At 42.7% G+C, this 18,298-nt stretch overlaps 1 protein-coding gene across 1 annotated transcript in view; it reads left to right on the top strand.

Annotated features, from left to right (window-relative positions):
* BCR (BCR activator of RhoGEF and GTPase) overlaps positions 1 to 18,298 on the top strand; it is a 93,043-nt gene that overhangs the window by 27,519 nt on the left and 47,226 nt on the right. The window lies entirely within an intron of this gene.

Genomic DNA, 18,298 nt, shown 5'->3' with positions numbered 1-18,298 from the left:
TGAGCATCCACATAGACAAGCATCCACACAGGATTTGAATTAGCAAGAGAAACAAGCTTGAAAGTGGTAGCACTGAGAAAATGTACATAAAGTACTCGGCAGCATTTAGATGAACAGAGCACATTCTTCCAGTGCAGAAACATTGTCTGGGCTGTTTGACTAAGAATTTCCAACTGTACAGAATTGCTTTCTTGTATCTCATTTCTGAGACCTTATTTCATCACAAGTCTAAAGCTGGAACTCCAGTTTTAAATTGACAATTACCATGCTGTTGGCTGCCTTTAGGAATGTGGCAACAACTTAAAAACATTGGAGAATGAAGTGCAGGAGCATAAAAGAGACGCACAGTTGCTGAAATGGGTTTCAGTTATTGTGTATTTCTCAAAATGCTGTCTTTTATTGCAGGAGGCAGGTTTTTGTCTAGCAAGACCTCCAGGTGATGTGGGTACAAGATAGAAAAGAGCAAATTTTAAAAGTGCATCTCTTCCATTATAGCTTAGAAGGCAAGAAATCAAGACTTGACGCTGCCATGCAGTTTGGAGTACGGTGTCTCTGCCGGTGGGCAGCAGCATATGCAGCTAAGGTTCACCAAATAACTTTTCATATGCACTTCTTAAGTTATACCATTGTATTTTGGGACAAAATAAGAGGCAGGACTTTGGAATTTCCTGGCTTTTGTTGAGCACTAGAACGAAAGTATTTTTTTAAAGTATACAGTAATATACAGTATATTTTTAAGTCATCCCCCTCTTATTTTTTGCTCAGTCCCCTCTGACACTTCAGAGTGTTGCAACTTGCAAAGGATAAGATGGCAAAGCTTCCTCATCTGTTAGACTGTAGCCTTCAAATTCCTTTGTGTTAAAGGGAATTAATATGGCTAAAGGCTGGCTTAAAAAGCTTTTCCAGTACGTGTTGCTCTCTGAAGAATGGTTCTGCAGAGCAGCTATTTGCCCTCAGTTTTGCTTGGGAGGAGAACTCATTTTCTTTCCTGCGGAATTGGAAGATTTGGTTACTTCCTGAGCCTAAAATAACGTGCCCTGGTGCTTAAGCCTTGTTAGTAGCTGAGACTGGCTGAAGAAGCATTTGCTTCTTCTACTCCTTAACCTGTCAAGTTTTCAGATTATCCTTGCTTGTGATCTGCTGGTAGAGACCAGGTGGAAAATAATAAAGCCCCTGTGCTTATCTGTGGTCAGCACTGACTGGAAGGGAGGGCTTATCTCTTCTTGCCATGTGTCCTAGAGGAAGCCAGGCTGAAGCAGTGAATCCCATTTCTTAACAACAGGAAAACCCATACTTTGACTGAAAGGGAATGATTGATTGGAAAAAACCCAACCAACCAATCAAACCCCCCCCCCCCCCAAAAAAGCACCAAATAATTGGGATTGGTGTCAAGAGGCTGAAGCTGTGTTTGTGATCTGCTGAGGTATGGCAGTGACCCAGCTGCCTTCCTGCTGCAAATACAGGGCTCCTGGAGCTGTGGAAACTACTCAGGCTTAGCCAGCTGTCTGGTTCTGTGTGCTGGAGGTCAAAGAGCATCATCCTACAGATGGATTTTTATTTATTTATTGAGCTTTCATTCTGTAGAAGTATACGTAGCAGGTTTTGGCTCAGCGAGACTCCAGATTGTCTTTGTACAGCCTGCGTGTGTGAGGGATAGTGGTGGGATATATACAGGAGCTGGATTAATCCTTCTCTTTGTTAAGCTTCCTCATGTTGCAGTACCTTGACAGTGGATGTGATGTATTCCAGAGCATAATTTTAAGAGAAATTAAGAGGATGTGTGAGGAGGGATGTGCTCATACAGTGACCTTCCTACCTGTAAAGCTCCCTAAATAATGTATTCAAGAAGATGCCAAGCCAGTTACTGTATAAACTTGTCCAAAGCCTGGCTCCATTGGCATCCCCAAACTTGCACTGAAGGGAGTGCATAGGGATAAAAACTATAGTCACTGTGAATTTGGAACTGATGCAGGCTTTTTCTCTATGCCCTTGCAGAAGCTTTGATTAAAGGACTGGTAGTAGGAAAGGTAAGAGAGGAAAAAACTGTGGCATTTGGAAGAGCTTGACTGCAGAATAGCACATTGTGGCTTGGTGATGATGGGGGTGTATGTAAGACTTTGAGGGTCTTGGATTCATGTTCTTTTGAGCTTCTGCTATGATGCCTGGTGATGTTTTGCTTGTTTCTATAGTAACTTAAAGGTGTCTAATTTTCCTTGTCTCAGAAACCTGTTCCTGAATGAAGCTTTGGAATTTTCCCTCTTTGCAATTGAATGCTTTGGTCCTCAGCCATGTAGACGATCCTGATTCAATTACCAAACCCTCCCTGCTCTGAGAACTGATTTGTTGTGTATGTGCTTTCCGGCGAGTGGCTTGCCTAAGAAAGGTTGAGTTGATGTTTTCTGTAATAACTGACTTTTGCCCAGAAATCTCAAAATATTTTGTTTTTCCATCTTTTACTTTAAAGTTCCAAGGGCAAGCAGGTAGTATCTCAGTTCAAAAATGGAGGAAGTCAAGACACTGCTGGCTACTCATTGATTCTTCATAACTGTTTGCTGGCAGTACCTGATACAAAATACCCTGATCTGCTTGGCTGTTTTCTGTCTGTCACATATCCTAATAGTAATGAATGAAATAATAAGTTTAGCACATCTGTACATTTTAGGAAGATAAAAAGTATTGGAAAAACTTTGATTTTTGACAAACAGCCGCATTTCTAAAATATTGGGGCTCATTCCTAGATGGTTAAACACAAAGGGATTAGTTATACAGCAGGATTCTGACTTGTATTCTCTTAGTAACCATGATGCCGTGCTGTCAAGCCTTGCAGAACTTTTCCAGGGATTGCTTTGAATCACTGTCATGTTTTTAAGTCAGACTTGGTACCTATGCAAGATAGAGAGAAGGACAAGTTCACTGGGCCACTTCTCATGACTAATGAACTGCCTGAGTGATGCTGGAAGTAGCAATAGGTGTTGCCAATTGCCAGAGCAGTCTGATTGCATTCAGAGATCTGTGATGTTGCAAGCAATTGAATTTAAATTACTGGTATGCTCCTGATTTCCAGCAGTCTTGGAGGTGTGGAAAGTGCTTTCTGCCTTGGATTTCCTGCATGCCAAGACTTTCTTTTGCCAGCTGTCATTCTCGGATAAGCCACCTTCTGTTTGCCATCCTGTCTCTCTGGACTGAATTCTCTCTTTGTCACCAGTTGTACTCCTCTTTCCTCCTCAGTTTAAATTCTTGTTCCTACACTTGCAGACGGAAGCATACCTAAATTAAGCTTTAGTTCTCCTAATCTGTAGTTCTAGCTCACTCGGTGCAAAGCTATTTCCCTGTTGGTTTTATCCTTTTTGGTGGAATTTTGATATAATTCTTATGTTACCAGGATCATCCATTAACTACTACCAGGAGAAGTTTTAACTCACATGCACATATAATCTATTATGCAGATGACATTAAATGTGTTCCCCATGTAAGGAGGAAGAAGGTTTCAATTCCTCTAATGTAGTAAAAAATGTCTGGAGCTAAAAATTCCTGAGCCTTTGGATGAAATACTGGAGGAGGATTCAGAAATTAATTGGGATTACTTGCTTGTGCAGAAAAAAAGTTGTCTGATGGGTTTCTGTTTTAAAGCCACTGCTTTTTAATGACTTCTATTTCAAGCTTTTTCTTCAATCTTCCGTTTCTTCTGGACAGCACTGTAGAATGCCGTGCTCTATTTCTTGTAAGTAATGACATCCCAAGAAATACCACTTCTTTTTCCATGTGCAAGCTCTTTTCATCCCTGAGAGCCTTGCTCTGTAGGATCGCTCTCATGGGCTCTGCTATTTAAGGAATGGAAGAGGTTTTGGCATTGGACGCCGTTGTGTACAATACCTCCCGTATCTGGCATGAGAACAAAGGGAAAAAACTATCGTTGGGAGCAGGGAAATAGGTTTGACTAGACATGTTGTTGTGTTGTAAGTAATTAAATACATAAAATAAGTAGTTGTAGTAGTGGATTATGCTGGTTTTCAGTTACAAATGGTGAAAGTAAATGGGTACCTGTTACCATTTAAAGAAACTAAGCATGAGGGGCTCGTCCAGGGTGGTTCCCCCCTTCCCTTATATCTAATTCAGTAACCATGGGCAGTGAGGAGGGAGAGATATAAAATACCCAACAACTAGATGGGGAGTAACGCCTGACATAAAGGTTTCTATTCATGGTTTCTTCCCCAAATTCTCTCTTCCCTTAAATATACGTATTTTATACACAGTATTTGGGCCTATCAGTTGAGCTGGTCTTAGTAGGTTTAAAATGGGAACGTGGTGTTTTGAGGCTAGGCACTAAACCACAAAACTAGCTGAGCTGATTGCATGGTGCCTAAAGCTTCCTGGCACATGATGCAGCCTTGGCCTCCCGTTGTATGCAGGCCTCCAGATGTGGAGGGCTGTGTACCCGACCCACACTGTGGCATTCTTAGGATCTGTGTAATGCATGGACAGCATTCCGTAGGCGAAGTCGATTATTAATAGAATTTGAAGGAGGTGAGAATCTTACTGAATGTATCCTCTTCAAAGTTTCTCCTGGAACTCCATAAGGCAACCTGCTGTGTTGTAGGCCTGGTGTCCTGGCATCTGTACAGCCATAGCTGTTTTACAGAAATGCTTGAGACAGTGGAATAGGAATATTCACATACTAGAACTTTTCCAGCCTTGGCTTAGCAGACCTTGTGGGCTAAGCAAGAGGCGTCCGAGGTTCTTGGAGGATACCAGGCAAGAAGGTTTACATTCTGGTCAGAGAGAAGCAATGGGGACTGGTAAGCCTGCCCTATCTAGAGGGCAGATTAGCGAGAAAATACTGTAACTGGGAGAGAGGGACATTTCTGGCCTGTTTATATGCCTGAAAGGTGAGTCTGGGTTTGAATATGAAATTGTATATCCAGAGGGAAGCTCATTTTGCAATGTCCTCATTCCAAGTTTTTACTGAGAAGTGGGTTTTAAACACCTGCCTTTTGAACTCACAAGCTTTCTTAAGTGTGCTACTGCACATCTCTCCACATTCCCCACTATAAGGCACAGCACGATTGCCTCCTCCCAAGTGCCAGTGGGACCTGTAGTTGGTTATATGCACCTGGTGAAAATGGCACTGATCAATAATGTCCTCATGAGACCAGTTCATGTGATACCAAGACATGTGATGGTCTCTTGTAAGTGCTGGTTCCACTTGTACCATTTGCCTGGCCCTCACTGGAGGAGGGGAGGGAGCCTAAGCTTTGTGTTTAAGGGGTGCTCTAGGGTTAAGCTCTGTTTGGTGCACTGCTAGTTAATACTGTCATTTGAGAGAACATGCTGTTGCAGTAACTACTTTTCCCTGGTTCTCAGAGGGCGTTCATCCACAGCAGTGGGCTGTTATGCCTCTTTACCTAGGGTCTGTGTCATCCCCTGACACCTTCTACTGGGAGAAGTGCCAGCCTCCTCTAAAGAGTCCCCTCTGACAGTGGCTGATAACCAGTAATCCCTTTGGAAAAGTCTGTGCACTGTGAGACTGTTGTGCTGCAGATCCTGCTGTTACTAAATTTTGCAGTTCACCCTTGGCTTTTTTTCAGATCCCATGGGGAACTTGGCTTCCAAGAAGCAGCTACAGAAAATGAATAGTGGCTGCTCCTTGCTAGGGACCTATCAGTCAGTGCTCATCCTTCCCTGTGGAAGGGAGGCAGCCGTCGAAGGAGACTCACGTTAGGCTCAAATCCTTATAATCAAGACACCACAGCAGCAGGAACACTTTGTGGTTCTCTATTAAAATAGTCTCTTGAGTGAGCACTACAGGTCCTGAAACTCTCACTGGCTTTGCTTCTGTGAGCCTTTGTGCCTCTTTAAGCTGATGTGCATGATACCAAGTTAACTTCAGGTTCAGTTCAAGATTAAATCTCCAAGCTTTAGAAGAGGGATCTGGCAGTTGTAAGGTCCTGTGGTGACTCATAGAGAGTAGGGATGGTGATTAATATTGAGCAACCAAGTCCTGTGGTTAACATCCAGTTTATGTGATGTCTAGGCCACCATACAGCTACCTTTTGACAAGGGTGAGCTGTGCTTCCTCCCCCCCCTTGTTATTGCCCTATTTGTCAACATCAGACACTAATCATAATCAGAAGAGAAACTCTTGAGGTAGAGTTGGACAAAATATGGATCCTCATCTTCCTGTTGAAGAGGGGCATAATGATCAAAGGCAAGAGACCTCATCCACTTGACATAGAATTGAGGACTGAGTAATCTTTGAGTGGTGTTTGGTGAGCACAAGGGTATGCTGGCTTCACCTAGGAAGTTCTCACCGTCTAAGAACTGAACCTAGCCTTCAGGTTCATGAAAGCTTTGTTAAGCTTCATTAATGAATCTCTTAAGATTCATTAATACATGGGGATCATCAGTGCAGGTGCTTATGAAGCTTCATATTTTATCTTTGCTGTTACAATCAGGAGTAATTTGCAAAAGGAATGAGTTGTCCTTGTTTTGTTTCTCTTCTCTCATTCCCATCTGTTAAAAACAAACCCATAAACAAAAATGAGGCTATTCCATCATTTTCCATCTCTATTAGGCTGCTGTTAAAAGACATCTTGCCCTTTATAAAATGATCCGTTGATACTGACATCAAGCTCATTTTTATTTTTGGACAGAATGGACATGTTTCACTTCCTGTAGCTCCTTCTGTGTGTGGCCACTTGTGGTCCACAAGCCCTGTCTTACTGATGTGAAACTAACAGCTTCAGTGGTTGTGATTATTAAGAGGAAGAAAATGCCTGAGGGCATTTGTCATCTCTGCTGTGTGAACTGAGTTTTTTCCATTACTACTTGATGTCATTCTCTGTGGCATCTTTAACACCTGCTGTTTTTATACTTTATGCTTTCTTGATCGAAAGCTTCTTCGCCAAGGATCTAGGCAAAAATTTGCTTGAGTAGCTTGGGTCTAAGTCTAATTTTCATGAATTACTCAGATATGTGAGGTACCAGTGTGGTCCCTAAAATTCTCCATGTCCTCTACCAGTTAATTAATCCCTTTCTAATTCACCTTCCCAAGATACCTTCCTCCTTCTCTATTTTCAATGGTTTTTGGTTTAGGAAGAGAAATGAGTATTTAGGACAGAAAAGGTGCTTCTTGAATGCGGCCGTTGTTTTGGAATAGTGATGTTCTGAACAGGATTTCCATTGCCACATACAGCCTTTGTAATAAAATGTGCCCACAGTGCTAGGTTGGGTATGTTTTAAGAACTATATAAAATCCATCCTGTGGCACTTTGAAGAACTAAAACAAATCCCAGGTTAAAGTGTTCTTCTTTTTTTCTGGTCTGTCTTCCATTCTGGGCAAACCCTACTCTTGGGGCAGGAGCCAACTTTGTACACTATGCAAGTAGATACCCTGCTTAGCACATCAGATGCCTAGTCCCATATAGCAAATTACAAGCAGTATTTATGTCTTTCTGCTGTAGTATTATTGACAGGAGTATTGCTTTGTCTTAGTAATTGTTCAGTTATCTCAAACCTATCAAAGTGTGCAGTCTGTCAGACAGTGTAGTTGTTGTTTAAAAATGCTGCTGCAAGTTCAAGTGAAGCATTAATCCAGGAAACGTAGTGGCATGCAGAGATCCTTTAGAAAACAGTTACTGTGCTGGTGAACAGTATCTGCTCTGTGCAGCTTGCAGTCTGAAACGTCACAACTTCTATTTCAGGGCTGTGTCAAATTGCTTTAGGGCCGGACCAAGCATCAACACAACACGTCTTCCAAGTTTCTGTAAAATTCCTAGTAAAGAGTATCTAAATATAGTGCTGATGTACAAGCGTTCCTTTATTTTTCCCCTGTTGTGTTTTACTTGCTTCTGGTTGTACATTTATTCCATTTAAAGATGGTTAGGTTTTTTCTCTGAAGTTTTCACTCAAAATATTTAACCACCTACAAACATGATGTGAAAGACAAGAGATTAAAACAAATACATACATTTCCTATAAAAGGAATGAAGGTATGAAGCAACTAAGCTTTAGAGCAGCCAGCAGGCCACAGCTGTGCCGCATGGAGGAGTGCAGCCATCCTACTGGGTGTGTGCTCTGTTACTGGCACAAGCATTAGCTGTACGTAGAATGTACTTAGTTTAGAATAAGTATCTGTGCCTGGTTCTTTTTTTCTTTTTCTTTTTTTTTCTTTTTTTTTTTTTCCTCACAAAATGTTCTGGTCAAGTCAAAAACCACGGCCTGGATCCTCTTTCTCTGATTGGGGGTGGGGGAGAGCATAAGTGTGAGGATTTCTTCTGTTTGAGCCTCTTCCAGTAAGCAGTTTACTCCATCTAAGAGATTTCTCTGCTTCTGGATATGCCTCTGGGCTGCATAAAGTTGACATCATTCCTAAATCAGTTGTTTCAGGGGTAGGTGGTGCTAGCCACCTGCCTATTCCATTGGCTAGATTCCGGTACAATACAAATTGATGTGTTAACCTTACCTGAATGAGGCCAAATAAGCATTTAGGTCTCTGTCCTTCCTAAGGTGTCTGGTCAAGGTGCTGAGACCGTATGAGTATTTGAAATGCATTTGGGCACAAATTTCTATTATCTCTTGCCCCACATGAAGGGCTTTTGCAAGTTCTGTGTCTGTGTCTTGAAGATTTCCAGATTTTGTCTCAAAGAATCTTTTAAAATCTTATCCTGTTGTAGAAGCCTCTCAGTAGGGGTCTGGTGTGGATTCCTTGGGTTTGGCCTGTGTTTTGGCACAGCCAAATTCTGTTCCCAGGTACTTGGGACAACTGCTCAACCTTATGCTGTAGGCTGTGTGTATGTATGCATATATATATATATATATATGTATGTATGTGTGTATGTACATGCACTTGGTGCATATATTTTGTGTCTGACACTTTGTGTCCAGAGCTTTTCCTTGGCAAGCTTCCTTCACTACTAGGGAAAGAGGGTGTTGTGCAGGACAGTGGGGTGTGGGTGCACACTCCCTTGAGATTCTGTTGATTTTGTGACTTGCCTGGGAATGAGTCCTCATCATTCACAGGGAATGATGCCCTGAGCTGCATCATCTGCAGTACAGCAATAGTGCAAAGGCTTCCCTAAGGCTTTCAGCAGTTACTGCTGTTTTCGCAGGTAAGTCCTTGTCCTGCTTTGCCCTCTTCTCCTGTACCAGCTGATGTGAGTTACAGCTTCTGAGTGCCCTTGAAGTGTGTGTGGCAGTTCCAGCTGTCTGCACAGGCTCTGATCCTGCCTGGGTCTGTGTGCCTCTGCATATCTGCAGCTCCCCTTGAAGTCTTAGGTAGCACAAGGGCTCAGTTCTTGGCCTTAGTGCAAAGTTATTCAATGAAACTACTTTGTGACTTCCTGGGTACAAGTACTCAAAATAATTTGCTTTGATAGGTACTGCCTGAGCCAGGAGCTCTGCTTTGTAGATAGAAAAGAGGAAAGAATCTGGGGGACACTATCATCTAACTAGGTTGTTTCATCTTAGTTGGGACTGTTGTGGTCCTGTTTTCATTTGGGTTAAATTAATTGGTGGTTTAGTGCTTCCCCTTGGCATGGCTTCAAAATCACTTCTTGGCTCATTCATGCTGTGGGATGGCAGGGCTTAACATAATGTTGTTACACATCTGTGTTACCAAAATAAGATCCCTCTTATTGCATATTTTGATAAAATCTGAATGGCAATAAATCAGTCAATGATGCTGAAGTGTAAAATAGCACTGTTGGTGTCTGATGGAGTACCCCATGTGATCTGAGTGACAGGTCTTTCATCTGCTCTTCATATTCTCTGAGAACTCTGACCAGCACCACTATGCTGCTTGTTTGTGAATCATGTTTTTCTAAGATTATTCTTCACAGTCACAACAATTGGAAGACTTCCACTTCTAAAAGCAGGTTCTGTAAAGAAGCACATAGTTTGGGAAGAAAGGTGGTGTCAGGTGAGAACTTACTAGCCCAGAACAAGCCTTGATATGTGACCCCAGCAACCTTCATCTTATCTAGTAGTTTCAAGGGAACAGATATGGGGAGTAGATGGTGTTTATTAATGCTGGAAGGCAGCTGTGTGCTACCTTCAGCATCTTCAGTTAAAAGTTCCTGTAACTACCTTGCCATGGTTATGAATGACAAAACTGTTGTTTTTTCTTCTCCAGCCAGCTGACAGGAAGGCACTGAGCTTGGGCAGCAGCTGTGCTCAGAAAAGGTTGCTAGTGGTGTAGGCAGAGCCATCTGCACAGCAAGGCATTTAGCTTGGGTTGCTTGTTCTAGGCCAATATGGTAAATCAATAGCTTATGGTTTTTTGTTTTTTTTTTTTAACAGTATAGCAAGGAAGATGGTGGCTGGCTTTGTTGGCTTCTTGGTGTTCCAGTGCTCTAGTGAGAAACCAAAACAATATGGGGATAAAAGCCAGAGCAGCTCATCCTGAAAGGTCTAGAAACAGCACAGCGTTCTTATCGGACACATGCGCTGTTTTTTTTCTGAACAGACTTTATTACCCCCTGTGCCTAGGGCTGGTCCTCCCTTCCCTTCCAACAAAACTGTCAGTTCAGTTCAACTCTTGTTTTAGCAGGCGCTTTCCTCTTTGCATGGCAGGACTTTAGGTCTGCTCTAGTTAAATACAGGAAATGTTATCTATACATCATAGGTTTTGTTGTTAACAGATTGTGCTGTGACAATTGATTCATTTAGTTTCTATAAATTTCTAATCTCTCCTACTTCTCTGGAGATTCCTGTTGCCAGATGTTGTTTGAAATGGCTACAATACTGAGGCAACTGTGGAGAACAAAATAGTAAATAGTATGCTGATTATGGCTGGAATTTTCATCCATTCACCTGGCAAATGATAAACCCACCCTAGGTACGAGAGAAGCAGCTTAACAATGTAGTTAGTACATGCAGTTTCCTTTTAGGCTTTGTTTCTAGGGTTTGTTTTAGAAAGGAAATGAAAGCCGTAGTTCGAGCACAGCAGTAGTACTGACCTGAACATTTGTTCCATGCCACCTCTGTGCTGTTATGCTGATCCACTGTGTGGAGATGATCAGTAGAATGGAATAAGGAACTGCTTTGGATTATAAAATAACAGCCTTTCCAGTTTTTTCTTTAGCCTAGCCAGCTCCTGGTTTGCTGTACTGCCTGGAAACATGTCTGTTAAGGGACAGTGGGAGAGACATGGATAGGAACCTACAAAGTGAGTGGAGACTGCTGGGATCCTAAAACTTTAGCTCTCATATTGCATCCTCTGCTTTTGTTGGGAAATAGTCTGACTTCTGGGTTCTTCTCCATATAGCTGTGTGTCATTCATTGGTGTTTACTTGTTTGGTTTTGGTTTTTAACCTTATTTTTCATGGAAACCTTTTTTTTTCTCTTTCAGTCAGCTTGCACCTCTGATCTAGTCAGTGCTAAAGCGCCTGGTGCCTTTGGTGCATAGCCACATGGACTTATGAATGTATCTGCTTGTCTGTGTGTTTTTATACTGAAAGAAGTCTTTGCTTAGTAACCAGGTCTAAAATTTGCTTTCTGCCTGTTAGACTTGCAGTGAATAAGAACCGCTTAACTTGGTACACAACCCTGAGTAAGGAATGGAAAGGAAAACTGAAAAGGTGTTCCAGTTTGCTCTGGGAATTATTTTGCCAAGAACATCCAGTGGCCTGACTGCCAGCACGAGCTGAACATGGAAACCTTTGCAGCCTGCCTGGGAAAACAGAACAGGGGAGAAATCTAACAACATAGATCCTGAATGAAAACAGATTCACTTCCTGCTCTCTCCAAGGCAGGAGTCTAAGAGGTATTCATCTATGTTATGGGGCATTACTTTGTGCCATATGACTTAGCGGTAAACATTTAGGAGAAGGAATAAAAAGAAGAAAAAAGGCAACAGGAGTTTCACTGGTTTGGCCCTGCCCTGTCTTGTGAGTTAGGTATTCTCACGCTCTTCCTTGAATGGAAAATACCTGTATAATTCAGGCCTGACCAGAATTGCTCTGTCTTTACCTGTTGACAGCATATTTGCAGCCAGTCATGCTGGGAACATACCTCTTGTATGTGTGTGTTTACTCACTGATGTTTAGGGCTCTAAGTGATGGTGATTAAACCTTTTAAGTGCCTTGGAGGGCAGGTAGCAGCCAGTACAGCATAGGTCTTGTCAGCTGCCAGAGAGAAATGTGCAAGTCTTGCCTTCTACAGTAAGTATGGGTAACTTTCTTTCCCAGTGTTAGTTACATACAGCATGCTTGTAGTATATTCTGAAACTTGTAAATTGCTGTGGAGACACCCTGTATTTGAAAGGCCACATCTTCTAAATATGTAACCTTTTTTACTCTTCATCACAGCTGTTATCATCAGTCGAACTCTTCTGTCTAGTTTATGGTGTGCAGTGGTTGTGCTTCCTTCCCAGTATTTCAGCTTGAAACTGATCCAAGTGTCAGATGTCTTAGGGAAGTGGGAATTTACACCTCTGCTACTCTTCCCTTGCTGACCTCTGTGGCATGCACTGTGTCAAAGCCTGTCTGAATGTAATGTGTGGGTGACAGCTTGGTCTACACTCTTTAGCATCTAGCACTCCATGGTTGCTAAGCCAGAGTTGTCTGAAGCAAAGATCAGCAGTGGGGAAACTGGGCTGGCTGGCAGAAGGAAAAGCTTAGAAATTTGCATGCTACAGTGCAGTCTTGTCTGCTAAAAGATGGATTCTCCCGGATGCTTCCTGACTTTTTCTGTCATTAACAACTCTGTCAATAGCCTTAGTGAGCAGTTCTTCCTGTTCTGTGTGAGGATGCCTCAGGCTTCCCAGAGATGGAGAATGGTCTCAGTAGTCCCAGCTTTTACATCGTGGCTGGATCATGGACCCTCACTCTGCATGGATATTAGATCTGTATGGATGTTAAACCTGTCCCCAGGAAATCGCCAGTCAGAGCAAAATGCAACAACATGTTTTGGTAACAGACTGCCACAAACAGATCAGACCTGTCCTCTAGTCTCTGCATGGACTCTTCATGGAATATATGGGCAGATTAAAGAGCTCTGATTTTCTTTTTTAGATGTTTAGTAATGTGGGTTTGACACACCTCAAAGATTAAAAGTGTACTGCAGTCTATTTGTCTCCTAAAGACTGAAGTGTGCTGTCTTCTACAAGGATAAAGCTCAACTGTGGTAGAGAAAGAAGTTTCTCGGAGGTCCCTTAGGGGAGGGAGGGTGGAGAGAACCCCCTGCTGTCTCGCTGCTTCCATATGCGAGGTACATTGCTTTCTCCTTCTGCCATCACAAAAATAAGATGCAGTTCTCAATCTCTGCATGCATGCATATATGTACACTGACATGCACACACAAACACACCTTTGCCCTTAAAAGAAAATGAAACATTGGGTAAAATTTCTATGTGCCAGATACTTATTTCTGCCACTTAACATGCTGCAGAAAGAGACAACCTGTTACAATGGGAGAGGGGAGGATGCAAACCTGAAATAAGTATGGGCAGTCTGCTGAAGTTCTGGATTCACAGAACTCCTTTTTTGTTGCTGTATAAGCTGTAGTTGTCATTCTAAATACATAGCTGGACACTGGAAACCTTCCTTCCTGGGGTACTGTTCCCCTTCTGTCCTGTTCCCTAATGAGTGCTTCATTGCAAGTTGTCAGTCTGCAGCACGCTTCCAGAGCCCATTTCATGCCTGCCTGCAGAAAGGAAACAGCAGCTTGGCTGCAATGCATGAAACTGCTGGTTTAACTCTGCCTTGGTTTTGTGTGCTGATGGATGCTCCCTCTGGGTGGTCTGTTATATTTCACTGCAGTTCTGCTTCTGTAACCCATGCTCCTAAAGGCTTTCTTCAGCAGTGGTGAGCAACATCATCCTCTGTGGACATTTTTCTTCTATGGCAAATGATGGGGGGCCTTGTAGGAGTCTCAGCACTGATAGTTGGATTCTCTTCATGTGCTTAATGGAGAAATACCACTTGAGGCCATAGGCAGGCTTAGAGCTAGCTTTTGTTCCCTTTTGCTGTTCTGCTTTCATGCTCATCTAATACTAAAGGATGAATTTGTGAAGTAATGGGATTTGTTGCTGCTAAATGAATTGGGTTTGTATATGAGTGAAGACTTCAGGTTTCACTATGCATCTTTACATGTAGATGTACTGTCTTTACATGTAGATGTACTGTCTTTACATAGAGAAAAGATACAGAGCATGAAGGAGATGGTTTGGAGTCTGTTTAGCGTTGTAGCAGAGCTTTTTCTTCATCAGTCTGAGAAGAATAAAGCCATAGGGATATGGCATGATCTTTATTCTGGGACAGGCTCCTGATACAAGTAGACAGCATAATTATTGTTTATGGATCTCAGTTCTGTGCAAAAGTGTAGAAGGGTTTGGAGATGATGATTCAGAAGGTATCAAGGAAGTAAACAAGATGCTTAGTTTCCCATAGTTTAACTCTCCTGTGTTTTTTAGAAAGTGCTGCTGTATCCCCTAGGCAACTGCATTCACAGCCTATCCACACCAAAATAATTCTACATGTGCTGGGCCTGAATCCCTGGTTCCTCTTCAAGTAGCCTGGCCAGCACTAAGAAATAAATGACATGATTCTGTATTGTTTATCACCAGGCAGACAGCAGTATGTAAAAGCTGGAGCTAAAGCTGGTAAGGCGTATTAGTAACTTAAAGGTTTCCCTAAGGATGGAGGGGAAAAAAAAGAAGAGGGAAGTGGCGATAAGTCTTTCATTTTGGTAGCTTATGGCCAAACCAATTGTGTAAATCTCAGGAATTGACTCAGCTTCAGCCTAAAGGAAACTCAAGCAGTGTTTTGCTAATACGATGTCTTCAGCGCATCATATTCATGTACATCCACCCTTGAACTACCACGCATGTATCCTTTCCGTTTGGATTTCTGTGCCATGAACTAGATCAGAGAGCTGATCCAGCTTAGAAGGGAAGATACTTTTCTTTGAGCTGGCTGAGTTCTTTATCTGGACCGTAGACATCTGTGGGGTTGCAGAATAAAGGAGTAAGAGGGGAAAAGGCCATGCAGTGGTTTATGGTTTGGTGGGGGAAACCTTAAACCTTATTGCTGCCAAGACAATGCATTGTCAAACTATGGCCTCACACATTCCCTGGCATAGAAACACACAGTCTGAGGATGCAAACTGCCTTTGCTCTCTTCTGCTCTGCAGCTGCAGGAATGTTTTTGGAGTGAGTGTAGACATTACAAACTTGTGCTAGCCTTGGTACCATTTACAATGAAACCACAGTGATGTGGGGCTTTGGCATGAGGTGCAACTCCCTTCCCCCTCTAGGATTGTAGGTATTTACTTAGGCAGGCAGGTCTGAGCTGCTGCAGCTTCACCGCTCCTTTAGCGGGATTAGCTGAGCACAGTTAGCTTGGAAGCTTCTGTGTGCCTCTGTTAAGCCTCTCCAGCAGCTATGGATGTTGTGATGCTGTGAAAGTATGACACATGCATTGAACCATTGTGTGGCCCTGGATTAGACACAGCAAATCTTTCTTTCTACTTATAAGTTAATTTATTTTTCCCTTCCTGCTTTCAAGTTAGATGGATGACTGGATTTCATATTCCCAAAGAATGAACGTGGCACCCAGCAGGAAGGGTGTAGGCAAAAGGAGAGGGGAACAGTGTTTCTGTGCTATGTCCGAGTGCCAGTGAATTTGTGACAAACTGTAAATTTGTTAGATTCTTCCTTACACCCAGCCAGGTGAAATTTGAGCCAGTGAAGGAAAGGAGCAGTTTAGAAGAGGGGACAAACAGGAAAATAAAGGAATACTAAGTCTGAGAAAACCAAAAGAATGAAAAGGGGATAGACATGAGAAAGGAAGTGAGAGGATGGCAGCAGTAACTGAGAAGGGGAGTGGTGGAACAGATTCATAAAAGCTGGAGCAAAGCAAGGCCAGGGAGGTTCAGAACCAAGAATGGAAGTAAATGAGGGTTTTAGCAGAATATGTGAATTGGTGATGAACCATTGTAGTAGCCCCAGGTAGATCATTGCATCTGAAGATTGTGCTAGTGCAGGAGAGGAGTTCTATGAGAGAAAGCTACTCACGGGTGCTGAGAGGGCTCATTTCTGTAAGTCACAGCTGCTGCTCTTCTCTATGGCTTAGGCTCTCCTACAGGTTACCCAAAGACGAGGAGAAAGGGGCCCTGCTGGTGAGGTGAGAGAGGTACAACACATTTAGTAGTGTCCTCAGTATCCCTCCCTGGTGCTCTCTCAATACAGCATATGTGAGCACATCATCCTGGCATGCCTACCTTTTGTCCTTAGTTGTCCTTGGTCAGCAGTTGGCATTCCTGTATTTCATCTTTCTCTTGTTTTGATTGCTCTGTTACTGATGATTTGCTGGCTGCCTCTGAAACGAGAATAAGAACCTATTTAATGCTCACCCTGCCTGAGACACTGGCTAAGAAACCAAGAGCTCTTGCTTGGGCCAGGCTGCTGTCTCCATTGCCATCTAGAACAGCAGCACCTGGAAGTGTCTGAGCAGGTGAGCTGCTGGCTCTAATCTCTGCTTTGCTCTTTTTGCTCCCAGGTAGAGCCTGAACAGCCTGTGCAGCATTGTGAGGGTTTAGGATATCTGAATAACCTAGTTTCCCTAGCAACAGTGGTCTCTCTAATCACAGAGATAAAAGTCTACCTCTGTTATTAGTGTTAAGACTTGCATAGTGTGTCTGGCTACAGTAATACTTAGCTTCTGTTGGAAAAAAAAAAGGTAGAATAAAAGCAAGAAGGTCCTTGCGCCTTGGAGATAATTGAAACCTCCATAGGTAAATTTCAGTGCTGCACGCAGCAGTGATAGAAAGAATAGGGATTATAACTACTTCTAAGCTTTTTAATGTGTGAAGGATCCTTGGAGGATACAGAAATAAAGTTTTAAATTCTGTGTGGAGCTTTCTGTGCACAGATCTCATGGGCAGGCTGTGACACTGATGGATTCATTACTTGTTGAGATGTGTTATTTTCCTTTGTATGGATAGGGAGACAGTGATTCAAAGGTAGACTGAATCTTGTTGCAGAGCTAGGAATAGATCTCCTCTTCTGAGCCTAAGTCCTCCACCTGCTCTTGCCTTCAGTTTCTCTGATAAACAGATAAAGGTTTCCCTGTGCAGTAGGAGACAGAACATGTTATGGAAGGTAGAAGTGTGAAGCCTGCTTTTTAGCAGGAGAAAGTGAGGAAAGTAAAAACACTGTGATTCACTGCAAGCCTTTCTGCTAATATATTTTAATCTACATTCACTCCTCCATTAACAGAAGTGGAGAAAACTACAAATTTTGACAGCAAGCATTGGGAGTGAAAATAAGTATTCCTGCCTTAATTTCTGCACAGCAACATGGTCCTGCTACAGCATGTGTTCAGGAGGAGCTGGTTTGGACAAAAGTAGTTTGAAGAAACTTTTGAAGGGAAACAAAACCTCTTGCTTGACCAAAGCATGAAGCCTACATAAGCACCCAGTGCTGATGTTCCTCCTTGGATAATGTCAGCGTTAAACTGTAAGCAATGCCTTGCAGGCTTCTTGGGTTAGAAAGTTGCACCAGACACAACTGAATGGAAAACAGGTATCTCTACTCCTCCACCAAAGTTACATGATGTTAGGGTTTTGTGGTGTGGGGTTCTTCTTATTGTATGTTTTAATATGGCATAAATAGTGCAGGGATGCAATGAGCCACCTAGCCTCCTTCCTCTTTATTATTCTGGTTCCTGTAACAGTCCCTTACCCATCTGGCCAAACAAGAGACCATCCATCTTGTGTGTGAGGAGGGTAGCTGTACTTGTTCTTTTCAGTGTTTCCTCCCCTGTTTGGTGGGGCCATTCTGTCTTCTCTCTGCATGCTTTTACCTAAGGAGCTTTTGAAAATTCCAGCCTGAGATGTGTTTGGCTTGCAGGTGTAGACATTGTGCAGCTTTGGGATATCTAAAAGTTCTTTTGTTTGTGACTGAATATCCTTATTTCAGCAACTCCCTTTCAAGCCCCTGTTTACCAGATCAACTTAATAAGGTGTCTTCTGAACGGCTGGGGAGCTCTGGAAACCTCTAACATCTAGACAAAAGTCTCTTCCAGAGCACATGTACCACTTCTCTCCCCTCCTCCCCATTCCTGTGGACTTGCTCAATCTAATGAGCATTTTGAGGAACTCTTGAGAGCTTCTTGAGCACAAGGTAATACCACGAGTGGGTGGGTGACATAAAATTCATTGAGCTTGTTAAAATAATATTGCTATAGTCCTTCAGCAGCCTCAAGGCCTCATATAGCTGTTCTTAGGTTGGGTGGTATTTGGTATGAATCAAGACAGAGGCTCACTTCTACAGTGGGTTTATTGTTGGATTTTCAGTATG

Source organism: Pezoporus wallicus, unplaced genomic scaffold (assembly GCF_028554395.1).
Source record: "Pezoporus wallicus isolate ANWC-B61680 ecotype Strahan unplaced genomic scaffold, APGP_CSIRO_Pwel_v1 contig_6401, whole genome shotgun sequence".
NCBI lineage: Eukaryota > Metazoa > Chordata > Aves > Psittaciformes > Psittacidae > Pezoporus > Pezoporus wallicus.
The sequence above is the reverse complement of the archived record's forward strand: the minus strand, read 5'-3'. Positions and strand labels throughout refer to the sequence as shown.